Raw genomic sequence first — 12,594 nt, forward strand, 5'->3', positions numbered from 1 at the left:
TTTTTGGTCAACCACAAGTTTTCGTAAACCACAAGTTTTTTATAAAACCTCTCGAAAACTAGTAGCAATTCAATGTTGAACTAAACAAACAAACCTTTCGAAACATTCAGCGCTCAAATTAATCTGCCCTAGCGAGGTTTCCGGCGGAACGGACATTTTTTTATAACGCATACTTCGTCAGAGGCTCAAATTACTTTCGAGGTATCCTTCATCGGAAAATAATACTAAACAATACAACGACGCATTTATTTGATGTGCGTCAGATTGAAGATTATCATAGAGATCGAAAAGACGATATCGTTTCCGATATTTGTATTTATGAAAACCAAAAGTACTTTAGCTTATGATATCCTGTTATTGAGGGATACATTTCCTAGTATATGGCCAGGGATGCGACAAAGTCGCTAGATCTAGCGGCATTTCAACTTCTTCCGCGACAAAAAATATTTTGATGTCGACTTTTGAAGCCAAGCATTTTCAAGTTGTGAAACGTTAATACTATTTTCATTATATTACAGCACTGGTAACTGTATACATCCCTGGAATTTAAATTAATTTGACATTTTCGTAATTCTAACACTGGAAATGGAAGTTTCAAAGTACAAAGATGCACCGGGTGTCAATACTTAACAAGGGCACAGAATAAGGAATAAAATTAGGATATTAAGGAACAATGGTAAAATAAAAGATCTATCTAAATGCAGCGTAAGTTACGTTATCTAAGATCTAATTTCTTAAAAAATCACAATTTACTTACAGATATGTCTTTGAACAAATTAAAGATAAATTTAAAGATGATCATCGCTCTTCGCTGATGGAAACTACCAACATGGAGTAGGGAAAGATTACCAATCTGTTATTGGCTAAACAACTTTTTCGAGTATCTTCAAGGAAACGCTGGATATAATGGAACATACTTTATGTAAGAACTGGATATCCTTAAAGATGTCCGAAGAAGAAATCCAGCGGTCCGAAACGCATTTTTTGAAAGGACAGGCTTCCCGGGAGTCATTGGCTGTGTGGATGGCGCACTTATGTTAAAATAGTTGCCCCCATAGAAAATAAGCATCTGTTTCTAACCCACAAGAGACATTTCAGCCTCAACGTAATGATTGTAATAATCTCAAGCTAAAATAAAATTATAGGTACATAGTCTTATTCATTTCTTTTGTTTCGTTTTAGATTTGTGACTTTAAAATGCAGATAAGAGCTGTAAATGCTAATTATCAAGGAGACAATCACGACTTTCACGTCTGGGCTTTGAGTCCAGAACTTCGTTTTTTTACCGAAGCTATTTAAGATAAAGTTGGTTGCTAGGTGCGTCAATATATTTCCAACAACCATATTGTTCTAATTTAAATTGTATTATGCATTAGAACCATGGCTAATGACACCGTACCGGACTCCCAGGACACAGAGCGTTGAGAGCTGCTTCAATAAATCTCATAATAATGCAAGAAATATAGTTGAACAAACTATAGGCTTATTAAAAAACAGGTTTCGGTGCCGCACAAATTGTTAATGTTTTCTACTGCTTATAGTGATTACGGTAACATAGAAAATGTGGATAGTATAGAAGCAGAAAGGGATCAGGAACCCGACCAAGGTCTACCAAGCTCCCTTCTCAACCAGGCTGCCGTAATGAGAAATAAAATTGCTACACAATTCTCTCAATAAATTTATTACAAACATAAAAAAACAAAACTTAATAATTCATGCATAAACAAAATGACTATAGCCTCCTTGGCGTTTATGATTTTATGGATTAAGATCTGGACCCCATTTCTTAAGACTATATTTCACAAATAACAAATAATTATTAGTCTTGTAAAGTTTTATGAAACGAGGCCATCTCATATTACAAATGTAATCATTTCATCATTACATTAGTTTTTGAAATCTCAAATTCAGCGTTGTGAAATTGCATCTCTAAGCTTTTTTTTTTATTTCACACGTACATATATTCCACCTATCTATCCACCCTTTTGAGGTGTACTGCTGAGTCTTGCAAGGTTTTAGCTGTGTCCCGCAAGATATTTGTGGTGTCCTGCAATGCTTTTGTTGTGGCCTGAAGGGAAGTTTTCATATGGTTGTAATAAGACGACTGATTTTCGACCTGTTTCCTAAGAAGTTAAATAGACCACAGAGTCTTTTGTCGGCAGTTCGAGTTAGCGTTTCTATCACCTTCGATATTCTCTGCATCTACTGCTGTTGTGTTTGGAGATGATGGTTCACTGGCTGCTTGTTCATTAGTATTACCTGTTCCAAACGATTTTGCTTCAATGCCATTAACATAATTGTTGGTTTGTATCAAGGCTATGACAGCATCCTCCAATAGTGTGAATGATTTCTGTTTATGGGGACCACCACCTGTGCCCGTGGTCTCCATTTTATTTGACGCCAACTTTTTTTATGTACGTCTTATGTTCGCTCCAAACCTTTTGAAAAAAGACAACATACCTATATAGTTTAATCATGCAAACCGATCAAATTATGAACAAACCTTTTTCCAACCAGCTACATCTCGTTGACGTCCATCCAGTTGGTTGAGTTTGTCAGCAATAGTTCTCAAAATGCAGCAACATCTTCTGTGGACCTTTTCGTGTAATTTGTTGCTATATCGGGTTTTTCTTGCTCTAAATTAACCAAATACTCGATATGTTTGGTTGTTTTTTCGTTTCTTACATTTTTTTTTGTAATTTGAACAATTCGGTATAAAATTCGCAAACAATTTCTGGCGGAGGATATCGGAAAATAAATTTAAGAGCTGTCAAAATATTACTCAAAAAAGCACTGGATCGCACTGCAACGCACTCTAACGCCGGTCTGCGTTTCATTATGTCGGACAAATGTTAGGAACACCTGTCTGAAAGAATACCTCAAAGAAAAATCTTACGATTCGCACAAAATCGGAGAACTTTCCGCTCCAACGGATACCTCGCTAGGTCATTTTAAAAGAAATTTGGTTGTGGTAAATAATATTATTTATACAATTTCCTTACAAAATACGAATTATTGCTTTTTTATTTACAGAATATGGAAGAGAAAAAAAACTTTGGGAATAAAAACCCAGTGACTATTTGCGGCACTGGCCGTTCTTTTATGATTCGCCAGAGTTTCAAACGTTCTTTGTTAAGCGAGGAACCGGAATTCACTATGGCTACTGGTGTGACGACCCCAAGGACGAGTTAGATTTGCTCATAGTTCGTAATGACGTTTCCAAGGGATGCGTCTTCAAACTTGTCGCCACAAATATGATCTACGCTTTCGCTTACTACCTGTAGAAAGACTTTCCGGTAACTCCGTTCAATTACAAGGGTTTGGGAGATATGAGAAAGCGAAAAGCGATAAGTTCATTTGTAAGGAAAAGTATGAAAGAAAATCTCTGGTGGAGGCTATGTATGTCGCAGCCGGCTAGGAAAATTTGCGCCAAAACATTCCACAATGTGGGAATCGTTGTTCTAGTAAATAAAACCACAACAGTGGTCTACCGCCTCTTGATAGACAGCGATGCCAACATCAAGAAGATCCCCAGTCCTTTGGGCAAGCCAGGTGAGTCCTGAAAGGAAGAAACCAAAAAGATAGTCATAGGAATGGACTCAGTATTTTGGATTGAATTTGTTGTGAAAGAAGAAGAAAATGTTTTAAAGAAAATTAATTTTTATTGTAACAGTTTTGTTAGTTCTTGATTTTATGATATACTAGCTTTTTACCCGCGGCTTCGCCCGCAGTGGAGAAATTAAATGAGTATGAGAGATAAAGGGTAAGGGTATAATAATAGAAATAAGTCAATATAATAACTAAATTTTATTGCTTGGCTGAGATCAACAATTTTTAAAAATAACTACAGACAATGAAGTTTCAACACCTTAATATATACTTATTGAAAGCAACAACAAATGTTAAAATATATTTCACCGTAACAAAAATAAATAATTCTGAATTCTAAAAATTTAAAAAAATAAAATACAAAGTATTAATTTAAAATATTTTTATAGACAATGTTATAAGTTTCCGTCGGGTGCAAATATGTGTAAATTCCTGGCATTAGAAACACGTGAACAGGCTACATAAAGTTGACCATGAGAGAAGCAGGGGTTTTCTAAATGCACTCCTGCTACCTGTAATTTTTGTCCTTGTGCCTTGTTTATAGTAATAGCAAAGCAAAGCTAAGCTTGGCGGGAAACTGAACCCTTTTAAATTGGAATGGAAGGTCAGTGGGAATAATTGGTATCCGAGGTATTATCCCTTGCCGACACCTGTTAAAATGGTAGCACCAAGTATGTTCTGTCCCAATTTTGTTATCCGAAGCTTTGTTCCATTACATAGCCGAGGAGAGCATCTAGATTTCGCATAAACATTACTGGAACATTTAGTTTCAATTGAAGTTTATGTGTCTATATACACCCGATAGTTCAAGTGTATTTAAAAACTCCACAGGATATGAAGTACTTAGTTCCGTATCCATAATTGTATCCATTGACAAATATTCCTTCATTTCTCCTTGAACCTCTTTTAAAATGTCAGTGTTGATCCTATGTACAATTTCATTTCTTGGTGCTAATATTGCTCTAGCACACAACCACTGATCACTACACAAATTTTGTTGCAATTCCGGGAAAAGCATTAGCAATGAGATCCACATCACTTTCTACTAAATTACAAAATTCTCTTGACAGTGATATGTAGCCTTCAGCGTCAACGTCTAAACAACCATCACCAATTTTCAACAACATTTCTGCGTAAAGTCCTGAATCCACGTCATTATGAAGATGCACTCTCATATTCGTTTTCAGGCGTAGTTTTTCAACTGTCGGCCATAAGCTTGATAATTTAATGCGCGCTTGAATTTCATCTGCTGGTGTCCCCCTTTGAATCACTGGGAGAGTTTGACGGAAATCACCAATAAAACTACCATGCCTCCCATTATATCTGCACTATCTCGCAGGTCCTGGAGGGTCCGGTTTAAAGCTTCTATAGCCTTCTTGTGAGACATTGTACTTTCATCGCACACTAAAAGATTGCATTCTCGCAGCATCCTACCTCGTGAACTATTTTTACCAAAATTACAGAGGGGCGAATCTTCCTGTGCCAAATTCAATGGTAATTTTAAAACGGAATGTGCCGTACGACCGCCCTTTAATAGTGTCGCAGCAATACCTGACGAAGCTACAGCAACTGATATTTTTTGGCAAAAACATTTTTCCAGTTCCTCCTGGTGCGTCCAGAAAGAAGAGTCCACCACTGCCGGAGTCTATTTTACGTAAAATTTGATAGAAAACATGATTTGGCTCTGGAAGTAACTGAGGGACTAATTCTGCCACTTGATGTTGCAGTGCTATGAAATCATAATCTAGATCTCGTGCAATTTCATTGTCAAAATCATCCGCATTGTCTCGTCGAGGGCTGGACATTCCAAAACCTTGTTTTCGATTAAAATTAGTGTTTTATTGTAGACATGTTCATTGAACTTGCTGCAGTTGATGTAAAATATCTTCCGCCATGTATTCTTTGTACTTATTCCAAAGAGTTTGAGGGTTAGAAAGACCGTAAGAAGATAAACGCGTAGCGTAAAGTTCCCTGAATTATCTGGCGATCGGCATTGTACAGCTTCCTCCATAGTTTCATCCCAATGATTGTCATTTTCTAACAGTCGCTGAGCTTCACGTGCTTCTCGGTAGGTTTGACATTCCTGACCATTGACAATTTTTAGTTTTGTGAAGCTAATTGGACCTCTAACATGATGCAGCAACATGCGCAGACCTAAGCATTCAAAATTCGTAACATGTACGGTATAGGCACGACCAAGGGCATCCGATGCTTTAACCCCAGGTTGGTTTCGAACAGGTGTACCATGAATACGACGACGCCATTCTTTTTTTGAACTGTTCCATGTACCTATAATAACGGGGAACCTCAGAGTACAATAATGTCTTTGCAAAAGTATCATTCTGACAAAGGTGAAAAAAGGCAGTCAGCGTGGTCTTAGGAGGAGATAAAATCATGTCTTGAAAGGTATTTTCTTCAAAAAGACGTTTTCTAAGTGTACTGCAAGATGTGTAACAGTGGGATATTCATGTAATGGAAAGCCAAGAATTCGTCATGCTGCTTCATTGCTACAGACATATCTTCCTGCTTGATTAGTTTGTATTTCGTTGAGGGCCTGTACAGTACCTTCATTACGCAGATTGAAGATCACGTGATCGCTTCCTTTATTGATATACTTGCAAATACATTTTATTGCACGCACAGAATTGCAAGCTTCAACATTAATGTGGGCGTTGAATAATTAACACAAAATCGGGGGATAGGGAAATTTTGCAAGGTGACGCTGGATTGCGCCTCCACAGGGATCGTGTATCATATTGTTAATAACCGTGTCATACAGATTTTTATCTTCTTCTGGATCTGGAATTCTAGCACAAATTATGCTGTCAATTTGATTAGGAAGTAGCTTCTGCTTTAGCCAAATTAATATGTGCTCATATGGTAGACCTCGTTTCTGCCAATCAATAGAGTACATATGGCACTGCACGTCTCCAAATATTTTTCCTTTTGTTACAACGTTCAATAACTTTTGGACCTTTAATCGAAATACGCGTGCAACTATGTCATGTTCATCAGTGGCCTTTCGCCCAGACATAAGCTCTTGAGTTATATCCTGCCACGAAGGATTACAGATAAAAGTTACGAAGAGATCAGGCCTATAGTGAGTTCGTAGATAAGAAAATGCGTCTTGCGTGTACTCATGGAGATAACGGGGGCTGTTCACAAAAGTGGACGGCAAAATAACCATTTTGCCAATGTCGTTAGGTCTGATATTATTGTCTGCGCTAATCGCATCTTGTAAATGTATGTAATTTTCAGCTCGTAATTTTCTCTAGTTAAGAGAAATGTAACGAAGACGTTCGCTCTCTACTTTAATATACATATCTACCAAGAATTGATGAAAAAGTTGACTTGTACGCAGAAGAAGGTTGAAGTCATGCTCTCGAAGCATCATGTAATACGCATAAAAGTACATGCAGGAAACGTTTTTTATTTGGATTTGGTTGTCCCGTTGTTGGATTAATGACTGGAATATTAAAATGATATACAGATTCTCCTTTACTGAAAATTAATGGGTACTGCAAAGCATCATAGAAACTTCATTACTATGATGGTAGATGGCGTTGAAGTAGCTAAATTTGACAAACAATTTTCTTATTTTTCGTAAATTTTTTAAACTTTTTTTTAATAAAAAGTATTCTATGTTACTTCTAATACCTTCTAGAGTGTATGTGCAAAGTTTCATGATGATCGGTTTAGTAGTTTTTGCGTGAAAGCGGAACAAACAAACTTAAATTCGCATTTATAACATTAGTAGGGATTTTCTAGACACTTAGCTTCTCCTTAGTGAATTGTTCGGATCGGTTGAAGTAAAAAAATAGGATAACTGCAGCCAAGCGAGATTGTAGTTCTTGTTGGTTCATGTCGTCAGCCCACGTCCGCCACCCGTCCCCAGAACATCAGTTGAAACTCTTCTTCGAGACGAGCTAGTGCTACGTTAAAATCAATTTGAATTGGTAAGAGTTAATTTTATTTTCACAAATATTTTGAAAGAACAAAACTTTTTACTCACAAATTTTTTCATCAAAACAAAATTAAGTTGTCGGTGTTAAATAAATTTAAATGTCAAATGAAAACGTGTAAATATTCGGTGTGATTTTGTGGTTTTAGTTTAGTTAAAACGGAATAACTTTTAGTTTTGTTAAAACAAAAATAAAAATTGTAATTAATGCTAAAACATACATTATTGCATAGCTAATTAAAATCTTTCGGTGATTATCCTTGTTCTATAAGCATAGGCCATACTATAATAGTTGAATAGAAGCTGCCAGTCGAAACCATTTAGATAACTCTTTAAATCCTCGATGAGTAGAACATTTTTACCAAAGTAGTGACGCCTTATTTCTTTAAGCACGGGACAAACTCCCTCTCTTGCAGATTACATAAACTACAGTTCCCAGCGGTTCGATGTGGAGTAAAGTTTAATTTGATGAGTTCACCTCTAATTTTGAAGATGGTCCATAATGTTGTAGCACGAGGAACAGCTTTTAAAGTAGTTATTTTCATTAAGATTGTAATTGATTAATGAATAATACTTTCTGTCTGTTGAAATTCGAGCTTTTTCGATAGAGGCATATCTTTCAATTCCATCAGTCAGTTAGATTATTTCATAAAAGATCTTTTTCCACTGGTTTGAGTTAGCTTCTGACAAGTTAGTCGTCATTAAACAGTTTCCGGCAAGTTTAACCCAATGTTTGACGAAGAGAGTTTTCTTTTTCAATGCATACTTAAGAATCATCTTTGGAAGTCTTGATTCTTCCATATTAATCACCCTTAATAAATAATCTGCATGAAGTTTAAGAGCAGAAATAAACATTGTTGCATGGCAACCCCGACTCCAGGTGATACATATATTTTGGTGTGTTTAATGGAAGGTAAAAGATTTTCCTTAGAAAGAACCGCAGCAAGCTTTCAGTTACCTCCTGTCGTTCTATCGCCCAAACTTGTGCACCATAAAACATATTAGATTTGGCTGTAGCATTAAATACACTATATTTGGTGCTGATAGTTATTAAATTGTTACTGAAAATGTTTTTTCCAATTCTGGTATATTGCTGATTTCGCCTTATCTACTTTATATTTTAGGTGGTTTTCCATTTTTAAATTGAACGATAATTCCAATCCGAGATAGGTATATTTTTTTACTACTTCTAGCTTACGTTCGCCATATTTCCAATTTTCACCGCTTGCAATTCTTTTTTTTTATATTGCTGTCATTGTTGTTTTTAACTATTATTTTTGGCGGTGGGGAGGTCTCTCCAGAGGGACTTCTTTTTCTGCGTTTTCTTTCCAAGCTTTCCCTTCTACTACTAATTCATCTATAGCTTACAATATGCTCTTTTGCCCTGTTTTTTTAATTCCAAAAGCTCTTAAACGTTACACGTATTGGTCTATTCTTCTCTTCGTAGGATTTCCCTAAACGCAAGCAATTTTCAATATCGTTTGAAATTAATTTAAAATCTTCATTACTATTATTTAAGATTTTAATAACTAAATTTTTGAGTTCTTCCTCATTTTTTTCCGTTTCTTCTACCTTAAACACAATCACATTATTTTTCCTCAAACTTATTTCTAGCTGAGTAATTCTTTTTTCTTGGTTCAAGCATATATGTAGCTTCTTGTTTTTGTATAACAGTTTCCTGCATTTCCACCGTTTTTTCAACCTTCTCAACCTTTTCATAAATAATCTCTACTTTCTCATCGGTGTTTTTGATGTCCTTATTGGTAGCTTCGTTTATATTCTGAAAGATTTCCTCTTTTTGCTCCCTTAATAGTGCTTTCAAGTCCTCTAAAGTAATTGCCATTTTACTTTAACAATATTATTTAGTACTTTTTGCTTTTCGATGTCGACCCTGGTTGAGTTTGAGATGCACGTACTTGCCTCTAGGTGGCCTTTATTAGCAATCGGTTGGAAGTGGGAGCTCACAGCTGATTGTTTTGACGTTCATAATGGTGGTTTTTTTGACGGGATGAATTTATGTGATTTATATATTAAATTATAATTGGTTTGTTAAATAAATATAAGAAAAACCCCTTTTTCACTCTCTTGAGTGTTTTAAAATAGCGTTTTATTTTTGTTTTTTATATACGAAATTTGGTAATTTAAGTTTAAATTTCTTCTCAAATTACCTTACAATTCGTGAATGTTTCGGGTTTTTTTCTCGGTCGTGTCTCGTATCTACGAAATTCACAAAACTCCGTATCTTTTTCCAGGATTATTTATTATCTAATTCGCCTTTTAAAACCGCGTACCAAAAACTCCAACCTTCATAGTATACACTCATCACTCAACTGATTTTTAAATGACCCTAGGCTGAATTTGGATGCCACCACAATTATTGCAGCAAATTTCATTCTGCTTTAGAGTTAAGGCACAAAATTTTCGTTTTTGGAAATTTTCACTTTCGGAACTAACTTAAGTGTACGGCGCTTGGTATAAGTGCCTAGAAACAGTGTTTAACAATTTTTTGGTAAATTTTATAACTATACGTTATTATTAATACAAATAAATATCATGTAAGGTTATTAGTTTACTGATACAAAACACACCTCTTACAAAATCCACCTAAAACGTGATTCCACCTCTTATGCCTTTTGTTAAGTTTGGCGGAAAAAGTTATAATTAACGTTCAAACGCCATCTGGTGTCTCCTTGCTTTAAATAGCTTTTTTTTGTACAAGCGCATGCATTATTATAAGGTCTGACAAAATAAACCAAATACAAAAATCAAGTTCACAACTTTCTCCATAATCCCGCTGAACCCACAGAAGGTTTAGTAGCGTTAAGGAATAAATGACATCAACGTGAAGTTGGCTACTACTTTGTATATACATTTATTTGAATAGTACTATTATGAAGAGGAACGTGAATTACAAAATGTGAGTTTATATACGTTTGAAAACATATTTCCACACAAATTCTTAACAAAACGATAGCAATATAGTTTCTATTTGAGTTATGATGCATACTTTTACTTCTTAATATCATATAATAATAAATTTAAGAAAACAAATATATTCGTCGCGGAAAAAAATTGAAGCCGATACAAACTGCCAAACTTTATTCGCGTTCCACATTATCCACACTCGCAACGAATAAAACAATCGCGCGTACTTAACCTAAAAAAATCATTATTGTTTTGGTTTCGGTAGTCAAAGTCAAACTTTATTCGCGACGAATTAAAAACTCTCATGTGAAAGAAATGTCAAAATCGACGAATATTCGTTCATTCGTTGGTCGTGCTCATGTGAATAATGCTTAATAATTACAATCGTGTTCCGTGCACAACCACCCCTTAAGATTGAACGCAGAATTATAGGCTTTTCACACCAACCCCAAAACCCGGTTTTCGAGAAATTATCGGTTTTCGCCGAAAACCTACATCGAAAACTCAAGTTTTCCCATACATTTTTGTAAACGACAAGGTTTCGTAAACAACATGTTTTATATAAAACCTCTCGAAAACTAGTTGGAATTCAAAGTTGAACAAAACAAACAAACCTTTCGGAACATTCAGCGATCAAATAAATGTAAACAAAACAGGCTGCTGTCAAAACAAATATTTTATTTTGAAATTTTGTTCAAAACAATTATACATATATTCAAACAATCAAAACAATTTGGCCGTGGTAAGTAATATTATTTATACAATTTATCTTTACGAAATAAGAATTATTGCTTTTTGTTTTTTTATTTACAGAATATGGAAGAAAAAAAATAAAAAAAGGAAACTGTGGGGGAGCCAGGATGAGGAGTACCTGCTCGAACTCTGGGCTGAAAAGGAGTCTGAGCTGCGGGGCAACCTCATCCCAGTACGAAGAAGATGTAGAAACTCCGTCGGCCGAGTCTGCATCTAGTTCATCGCGGGCTACTCCGTCAAGGCTCCGGGCTGCAAAGAAAAGAAAAAAACTTTAACTCTAATTTTTTAAAATTGTTCCAAAAATAAAGTTTTTAAAATAAATGTTTGTTTAGTGTTTTTTTAGTATATTGAAAATGTTATATGTACATATGTATGTATGTACATACAAGAAGTATTTTGCGCGATGGGAGAAGACGGTGGAGTGTGAGCTATACAAAAGCACCACTTCACCATGCGTCGCGACGTTGCGTTCGTCGATATGTTGCGTATTGTAGATATGTAATGTGTATATACATAAGTATGTGCAGTATGTGTTCATTTGTTGTACAGGTATTTTGTGATCTTACCTAATTGCATTTTGATGTCATTTCGGATAATGGAAGGTGTATTTCTTGCATCATCTACCTGTGTTGATTGTTTCGGTTGCTCTCTATGCGAATTACTGTTTGCATTTTGCAAGCATTGGATGTTGATTTTATCAAGTCCCTTTCCGATTGTCCCAAATCTTGATTTAAGGTGTCCGAAACAGTTTTCAACAACTCTTCGACATTTCGAAAGTGCTTAGTTGAAGTTCTTTTCTTCTTCGGAAGCTGTGGTACTGAAAGGAAATGGTTTCATCAAAGAAAAGAACACGCCAAACTTCCTGACAAAATGTTGTCACAATAATGCATACTGTGGATATTCCTACCCCAAAGATAGCTGAAACTGTCCTGTATTCAGCGGATGATCCCAGTGTTTATATTGCAATGGGTATTCTTTTTTGTAATGGTATACACTTCCTAAAGTTTGTATCTTGCATTTCCAGATCCTTTAGTTCATTGCAGAGTATATTGAAAGTTCTGGGGCACATCCTGAAATGTTGTTTGAAATACTCATCATCGTTTTCTAACATTTCATGTTTCCAAAAAGTGCTGGTGCGTACCTGCATCAAATATTTAAATATATACATAGCTTCCTATTAATTGAATTTTTTAACAAGCTTACCTTTGTCCAAATCTTCATATTTTGTTCATCTTTCTTTTTATGTATTAAAAATAATTTCAATTTTTCAGAATTCATTTAAAATTTAAACGTCAAATGAAAACGTGTAAATGTTCGGTGTGAACGATTTTCGTGTTTTCGAAAAC

At 35.4% G+C, this 12,594-nt stretch overlaps 2 long non-coding RNA genes across 2 annotated transcripts; one reads left to right on the forward strand and one right to left on the reverse strand.

Annotated features, from left to right (window-relative positions):
• The first annotated feature begins 10,927 nt into the window (after positions 1–10,927).
• Positions 10,928–11,567, forward strand: LOC129941706 (uncharacterized). Its single transcript, XR_008780914.1, has 2 exons — positions 10,928–11,237; positions 11,309–11,567. It is a non-coding gene; the product is annotated as an uncharacterized LOC129941706 (long non-coding RNA).
• On the reverse strand, positions 11,171–11,758 carry LOC129941705 (uncharacterized). Its single transcript, XR_008780913.1, has 2 exons — positions 11,635–11,758; positions 11,171–11,497 (listed from the first exon to the last, which is right to left on the reverse strand). It is a non-coding gene; the product is annotated as an uncharacterized LOC129941705 (long non-coding RNA).
• Positions 11,759–12,594: the final 836 nt, after the last annotated feature.

Source organism: Eupeodes corollae, chromosome 1, assembly GCF_945859685.1.
Source record: "Eupeodes corollae chromosome 1, idEupCoro1.1, whole genome shotgun sequence".
In the NCBI taxonomy this organism is placed as follows: Eukaryota; Metazoa; Arthropoda; class Insecta; order Diptera; family Syrphidae; genus Eupeodes; species Eupeodes corollae.